Below are 18,996 nucleotides of genomic sequence, written 5' to 3'. Positions count from 1 at the left end.
TTTAACTTCCTGATTGGCTGAGACACAGCAGCGGCACCATTGGCTTCCGCTGCTGCCAAAGTCAACTAGCAAATCAAGGGAGAGTGGGGGTGGGGCCAGGGCTCTGACTGAATGAGCACACGGAGCTGTGACTCGGCTCAGGTGCCCCCATAGCAAGCTGATAGCTGTGGGGGCACTGAACAGGAGGGAGGGGCCAGGATCACAGATGAGGGACCCAAGAAGAGGATCTGGGCTGCTCCTTTTAAATCCACCCCAACAGAGCAGGCAAATATAACATTTATCTTATTTTTATAGGCAAAAAAAGGAGCCTTTACAAATAAATCCAAACTGCCTAGGGCCCTTTTTTCCCCCCTTTTATTATGGATTACTAACATATTTTAATAAAGGGCCTGGCAATTGTGCCATAAAGACACCTATTCAAGCATATCCTGTTCTATTGTAATAAAAAGGTCTTAAGGCCCGTACACGAGATACGAAAATCAGATGGGAAAATTCGTACAAGCTGACGATTTTCGGATCAACATCCGATTTTCGTTTTATTAGTATGTTTTTCATACAAAAAAAAAAAAACGTTCCAGCAAGACCACGCATGCTCAGAAAGAAAGAATACATACAAAAACTATTCAACACGTTACGTCACTTCTGACATTGTATTCTGTGGTTATGAAAATGTTCGTATTGTTGGTAACCCCTTAACTTTAACTTAAAAATTGGACGTTCGGTCATCTGAAAATCTAAGCATGTGTTTATTGGTTCTGAGTTGTCACCATGTCAGAATGTAAGGGCTTGTTTCCCATGTTCAGGGCCCATTTCCATGTGTTTGGGATTCATTTTTTATGTCTTTGGCCTTTTTTTTTGCCAAGTTGAACGAACATACTTTTGCTTGCGTTTCAGTGAAAAAATGCAGTATGCTATACTTTAAAAAAATACGAACACCCCATTGAAATACAAAAGGTAACTTGGATTAGCATTTATACTGTATTACACACATATACATGTGTTGTTAACAATTCAATATTATTGCAGTTAGGAAGGTCAGAGTAGTGATGTATAGCCAACGTGAGAACCAGTGCTTGTAGACAGGAAGTGGCTGAAAAAAGGCTAAAGGAGATAATCAGCACTTTTCCTTCAAAAAGGCAGGCAATTGTTTATGACACACAAGCCAAGCTCTGTGTAAGCTCTGACTGGAGGGGCTACAAGCTTATACACTAAGTCTTTGAGTTCCCAGGGGCTAACGAAAGACAAAAAGTAAAGTATGAGCAGCTGAGAAAGGGGGCATTAAAGTGGAAATCACTCAAACAATAATACTTTCAGCATAAAGATTAAAACGTCATACATACAGTTTAGGATAGATTTACTGGTTTTAACTTTATTTACATTTCTGTAGTTACTCCCTGGTGTCTGGGACTCTGCAAATTATGTCATAGGCCACTTTGACACAGACAGACCCGTCAGTTTTTCAGGTGGACGAGATCGAACCATCTATTGCTCTATGTCTGTTGACACCCGCTGGCATCCAATCCTTTCTACTAAAAACAGATGGGGATCCGTTCCCCATCAGTTTGGCAGATTGGATCAGATGACAGTGGAAAGGAAACGGACACCCCATAGAGGGCAGCAGGTTGTGTCAGTGTACGCTCTGTACAGATCTGTCATCTGTCTGCTCAGCAGGGACCAGCGGAGAGATCCCCTACTAAGCAGTTGGATCCCACCAGTGTGAAAGGGGACCTTACACAGCCCAGGAGCCTTCAGGAGGTCAAGAGTTTTTTCAGATATAGACAAACTCCTGCCTGCACACCCAAGCTAAGGGCAGAGGGATTCTAACTAAATTATTTGCCCTTACTCAAAAAGGCCAGAGCCATAAATTCTATAGGGATGTTTTTCAAAGTGATTGCTCAGCAAAATAAAGCATGGAGATATAATGTATATATCTGGATGGGCGAACTTGCTTTGAATATAAAAGAAATAACATTTTTGTCGTGTGGTTCTCAGATTAAGGCTGCTTTCACACTGGGGCGGTATTCAGGCGTTACAGCGCTAAAAATAGCGCCTGTGTAACGCCTGAACAAAACCGGCCCCTTTAACTCCAGTGTGAAAGCCGGAGGGCTTTCACACTGGAGCGATGCGCTGGCAGGACGGTGAAAAAAGTCCTGCTAGCCGCATCTTTGCAGCGGTGAAGGAGCGGTGTATTCACCGCTCCTAAACCGCTCCTACCCATTGAAATCAATGGGACACCGCGGCAATACCGCCGGCGGGCGGGTTTAACCCCTTTTCGGCCGCTAGCGGGGGTTAAAACCACCCCGCTAGCGCCCGCACACCGCCGCTAAAACGACGGTAAAGCGCCGCTAAAAATAGCGGCGCTTTACCGCCGACGCTGCTCCCGCCCCAGTGTGAAAGCAGCCTTAGTGTAGTTAAAGCGGCGTACCAATTTAAAAAAGTCAGTAGCTGCAAATACTGCAGCTGCTGACTTGATACTCAGATACTTACCCGTCCCAGGGTCCTGCAAAGCAGGGGAATGAAGCCCGCTAGTCTCCCCCTCCTCTGTGGCACCAGCATGGTCGATGTGTGCGCCCAGCTATGGCTTCACAGCCACTTGCACATGTGCGAGCTGTGACCAGCCAGGCAATCATCTGGAACCTGTGACGTGTCCCAGATGATTGCCGAGAGAGGGGGGGGGGGGGGGGGGCGATTCTGCCACCCCGTCAAAAAAAAAAAAAAACACATGCCAAATGTGTCATGTCATGGGGGTCACCTTCCCTTAAAGCGCAAGTTCCATTTTTGGGTGGAACTCCGCTTTAAACTTTTAATTCTGCAGTATAGAGAGATGCAGGATGCCACTGTTGACCTATATTTTAATCTTTTAAATGCTACTTGCCAGGCCATCATGCAGACCCAATAAAGTCAATGCTTTCCAAGTCTTTCACCTAAAATACACACATTTGATGTGCTGACATTTCAGACTTTAACTTTCAAAAGTCAATAACTCTGAAGGTATCCAGCATTTTGAAGTGAGTGAACGTAACTGTAGTCCCCATAGGTCTCTCCGTATGAGTTTCCTACAGGTCAAGGTGTTGAACCCATGTGTAGGCATTAACCGATCTAGTGTGCGCTGATCATTGGAGAAGAAGGCATCGCCATGACTGCTAGATCACAGGCTGGCTGTTTAGTGGGAAGGAGGGGGGAGCGTCCAGAGAGGGGACACTCTAGAGGTGAGACAATACACCAGCATGAGCCGTGTTTTCTTCTGCATGAACACAACATTCCAGTGTGTGCTGTCAGTGCCAAGTGCTGATGAGGATTAGAATAGAAGTGACACACAACGTCACTAGCACACCCATCTCCGCACAGAAATATCTGCAAGACAATTTAACCGCATCCTACCACCCAACACTCACCTTCTCGCCTGGACGACCCATGGATTTTCCAACACGTCCTCTATGGGACATGCATCACTTTGCACAACACTGTTATGAAAGCAGAGCCAACAGCATTCTTTCCAGCATCGGAGTCTATAAAAACCTGCCATAGCCAGTTCAGTGTATACAAAGATCATACAGAATCCACCAGGCTTACACGTGTTTATATTACGTTCTATAACCTTTCAGGAATAACTTTGTTCTGCTGCTAAAACCAGCACAGTGCAGATATTCCATAATGCACATAGCAGTCATTTACGGTAACCAGTACTGGTCTAACCACACCAATGACTTAAGCTTATACTGGTTGCTACTGGTAACTGCAAAAATCAAAGCTTTTGGCAGTGGCATCAATAAAAAACATGCTATACGTCAATTCTTTTTACCATGTTCACAGTGCCGTATCTTCCATGTAAACAGTCCCACTGCTGCAGAGCCAGCAGGACCCCACTGCAGTGTCCTTGTTTTTTTTAGTAAATACAACCCACTTCCAAGTCCCTACAGGCTTCATTTCCTTTAGAGGATCGAGCTGCATGCATGACACCAGTAAGGGTACACCGCACTCACCTTCCTCCCAGCGTGCTCAGACAAAGAAGCGTTTAGACGGCGTCAGAGCTCTCGTCTTCTGCAGTCACAGATGCTCCAGCAGAAGGAAACTGCAGTATTTCCAGCTTACGGGAAGGAATTCAGAAGGCACTTTGTGAGTGGTGTGTGTGCAGGAGAAGCTCACTGACTTGCTCCTGGATTGTAAAAGAATTTCCTTTAGAAAGCCTGCCAGCATTAGTCATGCCCTCTGCCAGATCACTGAGCACACGCTTCGCTCTTTCATAGGAAAACATTGATGTTTATCCATTCAAAGATCAAGGTCCACAGTGGGATGTGTGGTGGGTTAGAGAGCTGCCTGACAAAGTGGGCAAATGCCGAGTCTATCCTTGTGGGACAAAGAGGGAGGGACGGGAGGCCAGGCATATCAGCATTCCCAGTTGCCTAGCAATGACACTGATCACTTTGAAAGAACGCATTAATGAAAGAGGTGGAGGGAAAAAGAGGAGATGGAATAAAAGTTAGGAAAATCTCATCTCCTATGCCATCCTATAGAGTTTTCAAATGAGGCCACCAGCGCTCCAGCTTCCTAGTCAACTGTGTCTAATTATAATCTGCCTTGTACAGTCTTGTAAAGAGGATGCAGAGTAAGCGTTTTTTACCTCCCACAGCTCCAGCTAATGCTTGGCCCAGGAAATGTCTGCATTATTAAAAAGGGAAGGCAGAGCACAAAAGTATTCTATGTCAGATATCAGTAGTGGAATTACCCACGCACATGATGAACCTACAATCTAATAGTGGACCCACATACAAAATACAGTAAAACCTTGGATTGAGAGTGTTTTGCAAGACGAGCTTTTTTTTTTTATAAATTTTGACTTTATAAACAAGCGATGTTTTGAGGGACCTTAGATTGTAAGCTCCTTGAGGGTAGGGACTGAAGTGGGGAAAAAAAAAAAAAATGTATAATAAAATATATACACATATATAGACATATATACATACATACATATACACATACATACATACATATACACACACACACACCACATACAGTATATACACACACACACACACACACACTATATAAAGCGCTGCGTAAAATTACAGCGCTATACAAGTACCTGAAATAATTATAATGTACAAGTAGTGTCATGTCACAACTGAGTATAAAAGAGAAGAGAGGCGCCTCTAAGTGTAGCAATATGGTTACATTTAATGAAGGTAAAACATTTAGCAACTCACATGGCTGATGAGTAAAACAGGCACATTTAAGTACGCATGGCCTGGGATAAAGCTGTCCACAGAGTCTCCGCCATCATCACTTCCACTGTGCGTTCCACGATTGCTTCAAGCCTCGCTTTCAGATCGCTCTACTGCAGGGTAATCTTCCCGGTCACGACTGCAGACTGACAGCAGTGAAAGCCGGCGGTGCGGAGGATGGTCTACGACATCCATGTTTACAGCTTCCCCCAGATGCCTGCAGCTATTTTTCCAGCCTTTTTTGTATGTATTTGCGCATATGCGTTTGCGCATATTCAAACGCAAACTTGTTCTTAAGTTCACAAAATGCTAATGGAGATTTGTGCGCATGCGGTGTTAATTACTAAGAAAAATGCATATTTTTTTACTGACACATCGCTCGTTTACATGCCTGTGTGATTAGGCACATTGCAATTAATGTCATGTATTTTAGCTCAGTAAAAGAATAAGCCGCACTGAGCTTTTTCAAGCTACAGTGTGCAAGAGGCCTTAGATGTGCCTCTTTTAATCAATGCGAGTTGCTAAATGTTGTACCTTCATTACCCACTTCAGCCCCAGAAGGATTTGCCCCATTAATGGCCAGGCCATTTTTTGCTATCTGGCACTGCCTCATTTTAACAGAAAATTGCACAGTAGCACAACACAGCACCCAAACAAAAGTGACATCCTTTATTTCCCCTCACAAAAGAGCTTTCATTTGGAGGTATTTGATCACTTCTGCGTTTTTTTTTTTTTAATGGCACAAAAAATAAAATAAAAGTGTTTCTGGCTATTATAACCGAAAGTAACAAAAAAAACAAGGAAAAAAACGAAATATATTCATCAGTTTAGGTTGATATACTCTTCTACACATTTATAAAAAAATAAAAAAATAAAAACAACACACAATAGGCGTATATTGATTGGTTTGCACAAAAGTTATCACATCTACAATCTATGGGATAGATTTAGAGACTTTTAAAAATAGTTTTTATTGGTAAAGGCGGCGACATAACGGGACTTCAACATGGTGCGGACAAATCCGGCCTTAATTGACACTGAGGACCAGTGACATTACATTGATCAGTGCTATAAAAATGCACTGAACAATGTAAAAATGACACTGGCCGGGAAGGAGTTAACTCTAAGGGCCAATCAAGGGGTTAAGTATGTTCCCAGGATGTGTTCAAACTGTAGGGGGTATGGGCTACCAGGGACATGACAGATTGCTGTTCCCGATCACTAGGAAGAGAAGATCTGACATGTCAACTGGCCTAACAGGGAGTCGCTGGCAGTACCCCATTCTGCCTCTGTACACAGTGCGTGCCCGCTATTTCCTGTGCAAACACAGACATACACCTACAGCGGTTTAAGCAGGAGAGCCGACCTGCCGCATTATGATGACGGAGGCTGGTCGGCAAGCGGTTAAATTGCTTCGAATACCCTTGTGGAGGCTTCCATTTGTAGATGGACATTTTGTGGTTACACAACCCATCACTTTGCCATCATCTTTTTATACAGACTAAAGAACTTATGAATAAATGGTTGTGGAACAAATCTTCTGTGTTTCCATTATTTCTCATGGGGAAAATCACTTTGATATACGAGTGGTTTGGCTTACAAGCATGCATTAGATCAACTTCTTTCAACCGCACTAGATGGATATGCCGTCGGTTCTTGCTGAACCAGCCGATTTTCAGTCGATCTGTGGCCAAGCTTAGCCTTCCATATACCCAGTGAAGTGACTGGCCGCAGGTGAAGCACACAGATGAAATATCATCCAAGTTTTATCTGCAGTCTTCTCGTCATCTGTTCTAAGGGCTGAATTTTTAAAGCTTATCCAAGCTGTCAAATAAAAGGGACCTAGACCTGAAGAGAATACTCTACAAAGCCAAGTGAGGAGAGCTCTGAGAGCCAATTGGATGGAAGGGACACATCACCCTTCACACAGGAATAGAGCTGAGGCTGTCAATCAGTTGCAGCCACCTCCGCCGTTACCTTTTTTCTCTTGGTGTCAGGAAAACTTGTCAGAAGTCATTCATGCTGATAGATGAAGGATGCAGCAGAAAAATGGCACTTACTGCCCTTAATTGAAATAAATGTACACTATAGGACAGGCTTTGTTTATACAGATTTTCAATATGTCTGAGGTTTACCACTTTATCTTTACCACTTTTACTTTATGATCTGCCCTCCAAACTGGCCCTGATTCTATAAGTCAATTCTAGCCACCTAGCACCTCCCTGTCCAGCGAGAACAGCTCAGTGGCTAATAAGTGTGCCAAATGGCTCCCATGGGGACAGTGTGTCAGAAGTCAAGTTGGAAGGGCATGCAGAAGAGAAACTTCTGGGTATCATTACCAGCCAGGCCTGTGCCGCTTTATTTTGGTTAGTTTGAAACTTGAACTTGAAACTGCAAACCTGCTCCAAAAGCCGACCATACACATCAAATTTCAGCCGCTTTGATCACAACAAAACCGCTTTCAATTGACCTTCGGCAGGGCAGAAAACTCAGCTGAACAGTGGCTGCATCCAAATTATATGCAGGCACCCTATGAGATTCTGAGAGCCACAGGTGCCAGATGTCAGAATACAATAGCTTGCATATTCATTCATCCAGATTAGCATGAGGGATTTCTTTCCTTCAGCCAGCATTATGGCCAACTTTAGACAACTTAGTTTCATAGACCCTGTTGTTATGATCCTTCAAGTCCAGCCCCGTCTTTAGCAGCCATTAGCAAAGATAAATCTAGCCAAAAAGTTTGAGTGGATGCTGTAGGCTGAGGAATCGTCTTATTTCTTGGGAACTCCATTAGTAAACATTCTCCGCTAACACCACCCCACCACACTTCCCCTCTTTGCCTACCACTATGGAACAATCCTAATGGAGATCATGCTTTCTATATAGAGCTGCACAATTAATCGTTAAAAAAATCGTGATCTCAATTCAAACCCCCTGACAATCTGATTATTCTTTCATATAACAAGTGGAGAGACTTATCTGTTCACTCAGCTGTCAAAAGAAAACATGCCAAGTTTTTAAAATGAAACCTTGTAACTAAGCTTCCTTCTTAGATCCAAGGGATGAACTTGTGTGTAAAGATATAATCTGGGCAGTCTGCCAAGGTTTTCAACATGTAAATGCAGGAAGTTTAACCACTTAAAGTGAAAACCTTTTTCTGACACTTCTTTCACAAGTTAAAATCAATATTTTTTGCTCGAAAATTACTTGGAACACCCAAACATAGATTGTAGTAAAGAACCTAGGGCAGTGATGGCGAACCTTGGCACTCCAGATGTTTTGGAACTACATTTCCCATGATGCTTAGCTACACTACAGAGTGCATAAGAATCATGGGAAATGTAGTTCCAAAACATCTGGGGTGCCAAGGTTCGCAATCAATGACCTAGGGTATAAAAGAGTAATTGCTGCAATATTTTAGTTCACACTGTATTTGCCCAGCGGTCTTCCAAGCGCAATTTTGTGTGTGTGTGGGGGGGGGGGGGGGGAATACATGAAACAGTAAAGTTAGCCCAATGTATGTTTTAATGTGAAAGATGTTACGAATCTTGAGCGAATCGTGATCTTCTAAGCGAAAAAAAAAGATAGCGATTCTTATTTCAGCCAGAATCGTGCAGCTCTAATTCTATAGAACATGAAAGTGTTCTATAGAAATAGGATTATGCATCAAGGTAAAAGATCCCGCTGTAAAGGAGCATGTAGATCTGTGCTCCCACAATCTGAGTCTGAGGCGCATCAAGCCAGCAGCACTGTCATCTACAGAAAACAATGAAGTTTCCAATAGAGTGGTTCTTTAAGATAAGATATAGATTGATGCATTGTGAGCTACCAATGAAGAGCGTCCAAAGAATGTTTTAATACTTAAGAGAACCAATCCACAGCCGCTAAGCATAGCAACACTCCCATAATCTGTGTATAAAATATTAAAAATGAACAAAAATGCAGCTCTATGCGATAAATCACTCAGGTGAAATATTATATATAATTGCCACGAGCAATGCGCGAGTGAATGCTGAAGTCCCAAACAAATGATACAATTGGTAAAAAATTTATTTATATAAAAAAAAAATTATATATATATATATAACGTTTGGTCCACAACAGCAGCGTAATAACCTCTGGGCTCCAAGTAGCAGGATCCTCAGTCTCCCCAGGTGTAATCCAAAGATGGTATCCTAAATTTAAAATACAAAGAGGCCAGATATAGAAATTTATTGTAGGCAAACAATGCACCATTTAAACAATAGTGCATTATCTGGCCTCTTTTGTATTTTAAATTGAGGCTACCATTGTTTAAATATAGAAATTGTAGGGAAACGGTAATGTACCATCTGGCCTCCTCTTAATAATTTTGGATATTTTGATGTTTACTTATATATCTACAGTATATCACCATCTACTGTGTTTACTCTTTAAACTATAACAGAAACTACACAAATGACCCGATCAAAAGTTTACATACCCTGGTGATTTTGGCCTGATAACACATACAAATGTTGACACAAAGGGGTTTGAATGGCTATTAAAAAAATAACTATGCTTGTCTGAACTGTTTGCTTGTAATTCGTGTATGTGTAAAAAGGTCAATGAGTTTCTGGACTCCTGACAGACCCTTACATCTTTCATCCAGTGCTGCACTGACGTTTCTGGATTCTGAGTCATGGGGAAAGCAAAAGAATGGTCAAAGGATTTGCAGGAAAAGGTAGTTGAACTGTATAAAACAGGAAAGGGATATAAAAAGATATCCAAGGAATTGGGAATGCCAAATCGGAAGCGTTAAAAAACGCCAAGTGGAAAATGAGGGGTTCAGTTGAAACCAAACCACTGTCAGCTAGACCAACTAAAAAAAAACCCACAAATAATTTCAGGTGAAGTACAGGACTCTGAAAACATGTGGTGTGGCTGTTTAAAGATGCACAATAAGGAGGCACTTTTAGAAAGATGGGCTGCATGGTTGAGACGCCAGAACAAAGCAATTACTAATGCAAATGCCACAAAGTACCTTGCTTACAATATGCCATACAGCACAGAGACAAGCCTCAAACCTTCTGGCACAGTCATTTGAAGTGATGAGACCAAAAATCAGCTTTTTGGCCACAACCATAAATGCTACATTTGGAGGAGTCAACAAGGCTATGAAGAAAGGTACACCATTCCTACTGTGAAACACGGAGGTGGATCACTGATGTTTTGGGGATGTGTGAGCTACAAACGCACAGGAACTTTGGTCAAAATTGATGGCAAGATGAATGCAGTAAGTCAACAATACTGGAGGAACATTTGCATTCATCAGCCAGGAAGCTGCGCATGGGACGTACTTGGACATTCCAACATGACAATGATCCAAAACACAAGGCCAAGTAGACCTGTCATTGGCTACAGCAGAACAAGGTGATGGTTTCAGAGTGGCCATCTCAGTCTCCTAACCTCAATATCATTGAGCCACACTGGGGAGATCTCAAACCTGCAGTTCATGCAAGACAGCCCAAGAATTTACAGGAACTGGAGGCTTTTTGCCAAGAGGAATGGGCAGCTTTACCATCTGAGAAGATAAATACCACCATCCACAAATACCACAAAAGACTTCAAGCGGTCAATGTTAGAGGGGGCAACACAAGTTATTAAGAACCAGGGAATGTAAACTTTTGATCAGGGTCATTTGGGTAGTTTCTGTTGCGATTATGATTTAAGAATTGAGTAAAAATAGTTGATTGATAATAAATGGCTTGAGACAAACCAACCATGAGGGAAAGAAAAGTTTGTTTTATCATTCATGTTCTCTGAAAAATGGCCAAGAAATAGTAAATTCTGGCAAGGCATATAAAGTACACATAAGTGTGTGTGATAGAGATTGTATAGATAGCAAGATAAGAGCCTATATATATATATATATATATATATATATATATATATATATATATATATATATATATATATATATATATATATATATATATATATATATATATATATATACACATACATACATACATACACACACACACACACACACACACACACGAGTCCCTGTCCTCAAAGAGTTTACAAAGGTCCCCAACTCACATTGTTACACATACTAAGACCAATTTGTACAGGAGTTAATTAACCTTTGATTTTTTATCCATTTTGTTAAGATTCTTTGGGGTTAAAAATCTATCTAAAAGATAGTTCTCTATTTCAGATAAATTAATTTAGTTTAGCATAAAATGGAGCTTAGTTGTGTAACATGAGGTTGTATATTCTGCAATATTTACACTTATGGTAAACTCGTTCAATGAATCCAAGTTCTGTAGGCTGAGATAACACGCACTGCATTGATCCATTTACACAATTTCACAATAACCAGGAGATAAAAATTAAGTTCAGGAATATTCTATTATCCCATTGTTTTGCAAATCTATATACACAACAAACTGTATGATTGTTATTTTAGAGAACTGCATCTGCATCAGGCACCAAGTGTGAGGAGGAAGGGCAAGCCGTAAAAATTAAAGTGAAACCTAAGCTGCTTATAAACTTTGTGATGTTTCTGCACATAGCTTAAGGTGCTTTATTCCTCCCTTGAGGAGCAAAATGGCAGAAGGCCATAAAAGAGAACCAGCTTGGGACTATTAACTAACCTGACAGCTTATTCTAAATAGGAACCCTTTATTTTGTTTGCAAATATTGAAGATTTTAACTACCAGCAAAAATAAGTCCTTGCATTTAAAGAGCCCCTGTCATTTCAGATCTATCATGGCAGCGCCTGTTAGTGGGCGTCCACTCACCTGCTGCCAACATGTCCCTCACCTTGTTGCGTCACTGCCGCATCTCCAGCCGTTTCATTAAAGTCAATGGGAGGCGCATGCGCGGCAGCTCACAAGATGGCCGCTGGCTACTAGAGCTCCGCTCCACCACGGCCCCAATTTGAACACCGGAGCCCTCGGAACGTCCCACGACGATCACCACCGGGCCAGGCGGATAGACGAGACCGCCCGGAATCCACGGATGTCGGTCTCGCATCCGCGGCGAAATCTCCTGGGGCAGATGGCGGCGCAAACCGTTCCTGTCAGCTATGCCAAGATGGCGGCGGCAGGACACAAGACAGCATATAGCGCGGACCTCGCTGAGGAGTCCATAGCTGACCAAGACCTGGTCCCCAGGTACAGACTTTCCTCCTCTCCCCCAGGCAGCCTCTCCAGCTTCCACAGAATCTTTATTAAGCAGATTGGACAGGGATTGTCCTTCCACCCCCATGCTGGATCCTCACACAGGCATGCTTCTCTCACATGCTGATTCAGATACTGCAGCCCCTGCTCCTAATGACTTTCCCTTTATGATGAAAGCTTTTTCTCAGCTTCTAGCCAAAAGCCTGGCAGACAATGCAGCACAGATTTCTGCATCCATACACTCTGATTTGCAGCACATTGGGGTGAGAATTGACACTATTGAAAAGAAAGCAGATCAGGCAGTAGCACGAATTAATCAGAATACAGCCAGATTACAGGATCTGCAGGATCAGCTCGAAACCGCATACGCAAAAATTGACGACCTCGAGAATAGATCGAGACGTTATAACTTTAGGATCAGGGGACTCCCCGAAGCCGAGAAAGATGTCCCTGCTGCTGTGAAGCAACTGATTAAGGACCTAATACCTGATATTGCTGAACATCGTCTGGAACTCGACAGAGCACACAGGGCCCTACAGCCTCCCCGCTCAGATGGCCTCCCTAGAGACATTATTGTCAAAACACACTTTTACTCTGTAAAGGAAGAGGTTATGAAAAGAGCCAGGTACTCAGACAACCTCAAACTGCTGGGACATAAAATTCAGATTTTCACAGATTTGTCACCCTATACGGTACAGAAAAGACGTGCTCTCAAGCCCCTACTTCAGATTCTGGCGGATAAGCAGATTCCATACAGGTGGTCTTTTCCTCTGCGCCTTAACTTCTCTTATATGAATAAGAATCTTGGATTCTCCTCATTTGCTGACGGTGAGAAACTTTTACTTCAGCTGGGTTTGATTCCTCAGGACACATCCTCCAAGCAAACCATCAGAGGGACTCCGGCTTCTTCAAAGAGGCCTCCTCCGGCCAGTCCTCTACAACCAAATTGGCTACAACAGCACTCCAAACGCTCCAAGGAAAATCTCCCGCCCTGAAGCGGATTCGTCTACAGAAGAATGGATCATTGTTCCTGATTTTTGCCAGAAACTTCCCTTTTTCTCTGGATTTTTGACCACTTCCAGAAACATCCAGTGACCCTCTCTGAGTCTCCCTCCTTTGGCCCAGGGCCATTTACCTGTACTTACCAATTTTTATCCTTCCCCCCCCCCCCTTTTTTATTTTATTTTTTTCATTGTTATTGAACTGGGGGACTCAGGTGGGGAGAGGTACAGGGGAGTGATTGAGGGGCCTTGGCCCTTGGGGGTTGGGGGGGTGGGTGGGTTGTGAGAGTTCTGTTAATTTACAGTTTTACAAGACTCCTTTTGATTGTATTTATCATCACCTGGGGTTCATTTTATTGCTCTCTTCTTTCCATATGTTTCTCTGAGTTTTCCCCGTTGGGATCCACGGTTTTTGGGACAGGCGGGCATGCCTTTTTTCAGTTGGCAATTACTGGGGGGGGGGGGTTTTGGCGAACAGGGTCCCTGCTGATGTGAGGGACAGCCTGACCCAGCTCTACGCCCGACTGGAGTGGGCTGCTCTGTCGGGGCCTCATTAGGGGGAGGGGGGGATATGGGAGTGTATAGACCTACTGAGTAGGCCTCTTGACTGCAATCACAGTGACTAGTAACAGGGTTCTGTTATTTGTATTTTTCAATTTTCTTCATTTCATTACTGGTGGTTAGTTATATTTCAGATTTGTTTTTATTCTCAGGGACGTTCTGACTATGAGTGTTCTTATGGGCTGTTTTAGCTCTCATTTCCTGGTTTTATTTCTCCGGTTTCTGGGGCTGTGGTGGACCCAGTGCACCTCCGACAGGTTTCTAGAGCACCTCTGGTGCCCTTGGGAACTATACTGGTGGTCCTATTATTAGGACTTACCGGTCCTCTTAGATTACTGGGGCGGAATGACCAATACTTTCCGTCCGTGGGGTGGGCAGGGGTCTGGGGACCCCAGATTTCATGGGGAGACGTTTTTGTTACGGCCTATGAATACATTTGATGTTACACTGGTGTTTTTAACATTGTCTCTTTCTTTCCCTTCTCTATCTTTCCTTCCTTTTTTCACCTCTTTTCTATGGCTCCTCTCTTTTGCTCAATTTTACAGTGCCTGGATACGTGGCAGACCGTGGTCTTCCTTCCCATGCCCCGGCGAGTCGTCTCCCACTTTGCGCCTACTCCTCCAAGTAGTGCTGTTTCACTACACGGGTAAGAATGCAGCCTATCAGCTAGCCTCTACACACATCTCATGCCTAGTCCCACCACTTCAGCTCCCATTCTCAAAATCTTTTCTCATAATACTCAGGGACTTAACTCCCCTGTCAAGCGCAGGAAAATGTTCCAAAGTTATCGGTCTATGCATGCAGACGTTCTCCTATTACAAGAGACTCACTTCCCAGCTTCATATAATCCTACCTTTCTCCACCAACACTTCCCCCAATTTTTTCTATCCTCCGCTTCGAACAAAACAAAGGGGGTAGCTATATGTCTGGCTAAACATGTTAATTTCACACACCAGGAGACTGTATCGGACCCACTGGGAAGATACATTGTGGTATCGGGGAAGATTGATGGAGAGATGTATACTTTTATATCTTACTATGCCCCCAACAAAGGGCAGAGGGCTTTCTTTGACTCCTTACTTCATAAGATTAAACCTCATATTAGGGGTACCATCATCCTTGGGGGGGACTCGAACGTTGCTTTTGATTCTTCCTTGGACAAATCTGGTAATGGCGGTCAAAAACCCAGACATCCACCTAAACAAAGCGTTAAGATCGCCCAATCACTACACGCAGCAGGACTGATCAACATTTGGAGGGAAGTCAACCCCCATAAAAAAGACTACACACACTTTTCAGCACCCCATAATACTCTGGCCAGGATAGACCACATATTTGTCAGACCCACATCGATCCCTCTTGTCAATTGCTCAAAGATTGTGGATACTCCATTATCTGATCACTCCATCGTCACTCTGAGTATAAACAGGCCAATGGGGACGGGGTCCCCACCTCGTTGGCGTCTACAAGAATCCCTTCTAAGCGAACAGGCCCATTGTTCGGTTATTGAGGGCTTTATTCAAGACTATTTCCGTAACAATACGACTGATGACGTTTCCCCTATGACTATCTGGGCGGCTCATAAGACAGTAGTTAGAGGAGACATAATCAAATTATCGGCAAAACTTAGAGCGGAACATAAAGCTGACACGGTTAAGCTGACTAATGAATTCAGATCGTTGGCTAGGCTTCACAAGCGTCACCCTACTCCGGCCTCCCTAGCTCAATTAGATAAGGCTAGGACCCCTTTAAATTTACACTTAACGACAGCAGCAGAAAGACATCTCAGATGGACAGGGGCTAGATTCTATAGTCAACGAGATAGGATCGGCTCCAAACTTGCTGTTAAACTAAGCCCCAAACAACGCATCTTAGCTTTTCCTAAAATTAAATTGCCATCAGGGGAGTTATCACAGAATCCAGAGAAAATAATGAAGGCTTTCCTACAGTTTTATACTAAACTTTATGAACAGACACCCGATCTCTCGGAATCGACTCGGAAGACCTTCCTAGATTCCCTCCCACTGCCCTCCCTTACTACTGATCACAAAGACCTCCTGGAAGCCCCGTTTACCCAAGAAGAAGTGTTACGTACAATCAACTCCCTGAAAACAGGCTCTTCCCCCGGTCCAGATGGTTTTTCTACGGGTTACTATAAGAAGTTTAGCTCCACCTTAGCACCTCACCTGGTCTCCCTTTTCAACTCCCTTAGGAAAGGGTCACCTCTGAGTGTAGACCTTAATTCGGCTTATATTTCGGTAATACCCAAACCAGGAAAGGACGTAAGTGATGTGGGAAACTATCGCCCCATATCTCTCATTAATAATGACATTAAAATTATGACTAAGATATTGGCCAATAGGATTGCGAGCTTTATTCCCTCATACATACATAGAGACCAGGTGGGTTTTATTCCCGGAAGACAGGGTCCGGACCAGATAAGACGTTCCATCGATGTCATTTCTCTCCTCAATTCCCAATGGGATGGAGGTCCCCCCCAGGAAGGGTTCCTTCTTTCGATCGATCTACATAAAGCGTTCGACTCGATCGACTGGGATTTTTTATCGGATATCCTGCACAGATGGGGATTTGGCCCTTCTTTCCTTAATTTAATAAATTCACTTTACTCCACTCCTTCAGCACAAATACGATTGATGGGTAGATATTCTGCTCCATGCCACATTAGAAGAGGTACTAGACAGGGCTGTCCACTATCCCCCCTGCTGTTTGCAATTGCAATAGAAACATTAGCGATAGCTATTCGGACGAACCCTGACATTAGGGGGGTGGTATGTGGGGACCAGATTCCTAAATGTGCATTATATGCAGATGATCTTCTTCTGTATATTACCTCTCCCCTAATTTCTTTACCGATGATCTATAAGGTGTTGGGCAAGTTTAGTGGGATTTCTGGACTTAGAGTTAACATGCATAAATCAATGGCATTGAACGTTAACATTCCTCCGGACCGCCTTCTGCAGCTTGTCAGAAACTTTGATTTTGTATGGGCTCCCAAAGAAATCTCTTATCTGGGGATCAAACTAACTCCTAACATCAAAGATCTGTTTAATGCAAATTATCCCCCTATGTTAACCAACTGTAGGAGAGATCTGGAACAGTGGTCGAGGTGTGGTCTGTCCTGGCTAGGTAGGGTACATGCTGTCAAAATGACGCTACTTCCCCGTACTCTGTACTTGTTTCGCTCTCTTACCATTCCGATTCGAAAACGGTTCCTTAACAAATTACAATCTGAGATTATTCGCTTTGTCTGGGGGGAAAAAGGGTTACCGATGCCCATCTAGAAATTTGCTTCGCTTAAAATCTCAGGGAGGGTTGGGTCTCCCTGATCTTTGGAACTATTACTTGGCAGCTCAATTGTCGCAGATCTCTCTGGTCTTCTCCAAAGGTACAAAACCGGATTGGCTCTCTATGGAGAGGAAAGCAGTCCCACTTCACACTATAGACTTCCTTCTTTGGTGCAACCCGAAGCTGCGACCAGCCATCATGTCACCTACACTATCCCACTCTGTAGCCCTCTGTTCAAAGCTATTCAAACGTAATACTCTGACCTCTCCACTGAAACCGCTGGCCCACATATTTAACAACTCCAACTTCCCTCCTGGGTTGAACATTCAGGCTTTTAAATGGTGGACTGACAAGGGGCTATACCGCATAGGCCACTTTCTTTCTCCGGGGGGTCCCCTGACCCTTTCTCACTGTAGAAAGAAACTGGAAATGCCGGATACGGAACTATTCAGATTTTCCCAAATATCTCATTTTTTAAAATCAATATGGTCTGATCAACGGACATCCCCCTCCATTACGCCTTACGAACACTGGTGTGTCAATACTACAGACCAGAAAGGCAGCATCTCTCTGATTTACACAGCGCTCCTGACGAGGATGGGAAAGCCGACTTACGCTCGAGCATGGGAGGAAGACACGGGAAGCTCATGGTCCCCAACTGAGTGGTCTCAGGCAGCCACACGCTCTTTTACAGGTATTTTCAATATCTCATTAATAGAAGCCAGCCTTAAAATTTTATTCCGTTGGTATTATGTCCCGGCTAGATTGGCACGGATGTTCCCAGGTACTTCACCCCTATGTTTTAGAGGCTGCGAGTTGGAGGGTACTATGATACATATATGGTGGTCCTGCCCACATATCCGGTCTTTTTGGCAGAAAATTTTTAGAACCATCAATATAGTATCCGATACCAATGTACATCCTAATCCAAATGTAGCTCTTCTCAATCAATACATACCCAACCTATCCAAACATAAACAGAAACTTGCCTTCTTCATACTGTTGGGAGCTAAAACTACGATAGCGAAGGCCTGGAAAAAGCCTACGGTCTCTTTCCAGTGTTGTAAAAGGAAAATCTCTTGGATTATGTCACAGGAGCACCTAGTGGCTAAATTGAATGATAAGGTTGAGAGATTCTATTTCACCTGGGATCCATGGGCCGCTTATTGCCACCTTCCCCTTAGACCAGGCTTGTCCTGTTGATTTGTCTTTGATTCTTCCTGTAGATACACAAATTCTACACTTTCCGTTTCTATTCTACTCTTCGCTCTTTCCCACGTTTTCTTCTTTTCTCTCTAGGGGGGTATCTTTCCCCCTCTCTCTATTTGTTCTACTATACTTGTTATGGCACCCACGCATGTTTGAAGGGCAGAGGCCAGTTACGGCATTGGGGGACTACGATCTGACCTACTTCTTAGAAGTACATATAGTTCAAATTTCTATCTTTGACTTTGGGGCCCGGGGGGCCAGTTGGGTGGACAAACTCTTCCAGTGGGGGGTGTCGGGGGGGGTCCCTGGGAGTCCTAGGCCCTCACACAGTTAGCTCCCACTGGGGTGGGGGGGCCTGGACTCTCAGGGATCGCTCTGGGGCCTTCTACCGGATCCCCCGTTTTTTATAATTCTTTCTTATCTATTTTTTTTTCCATTTGATTATTATTATCGATTTTGTCATACTTTTGGTCTCCTGAACCTGACTGATCTGTATCGGGGGGTTCTCCCCTATCAGTTTAGACCATTCTTGAGGGTGTTCATGAATAG

At 43.5% G+C, this 18,996-nt stretch overlaps 1 protein-coding gene across 7 annotated transcripts in view; it reads right to left on the bottom strand.

Moving 5' to 3' along the window:
• Window positions 1-18,996, bottom strand: part of MTUS1 (microtubule associated scaffold protein 1) — a 390,210-nt gene that overhangs the window by 344,714 nt on the left and 26,500 nt on the right. For 2 of the 7 annotated variants that reach the window (XM_077477388.1, XM_077477390.1), the window contains exon 1: window positions 3,984-4,505. The exons of 2 other annotated variants lie outside the window; for them this stretch is intronic. The gene's annotated coding sequence lies outside the window, so the exon portion shown is untranslated. Of the gene's footprint in view, window positions 1-3,983; window positions 4,512-18,996 lie in introns of those variants that run through there. 3 more of the 7 variants (XM_077477387.1, XM_077477384.1, XM_077477389.1) reach the window with 3 other exon arrangements.

Source organism: Lithobates pipiens, unplaced genomic scaffold (assembly GCF_037356315.1).
Source record: "Lithobates pipiens isolate NorthernLeopardFrog02 unplaced genomic scaffold, aLitPip1_a1.2 Scaffold_13, whole genome shotgun sequence".
Lineage (NCBI taxonomy): Eukaryota > Metazoa > Chordata > Amphibia > Anura > Ranidae > Lithobates > Lithobates pipiens.
The sequence above is the reverse complement of the archived record's forward strand: the minus strand, read 5'-3'. Positions and strand labels throughout refer to the sequence as shown.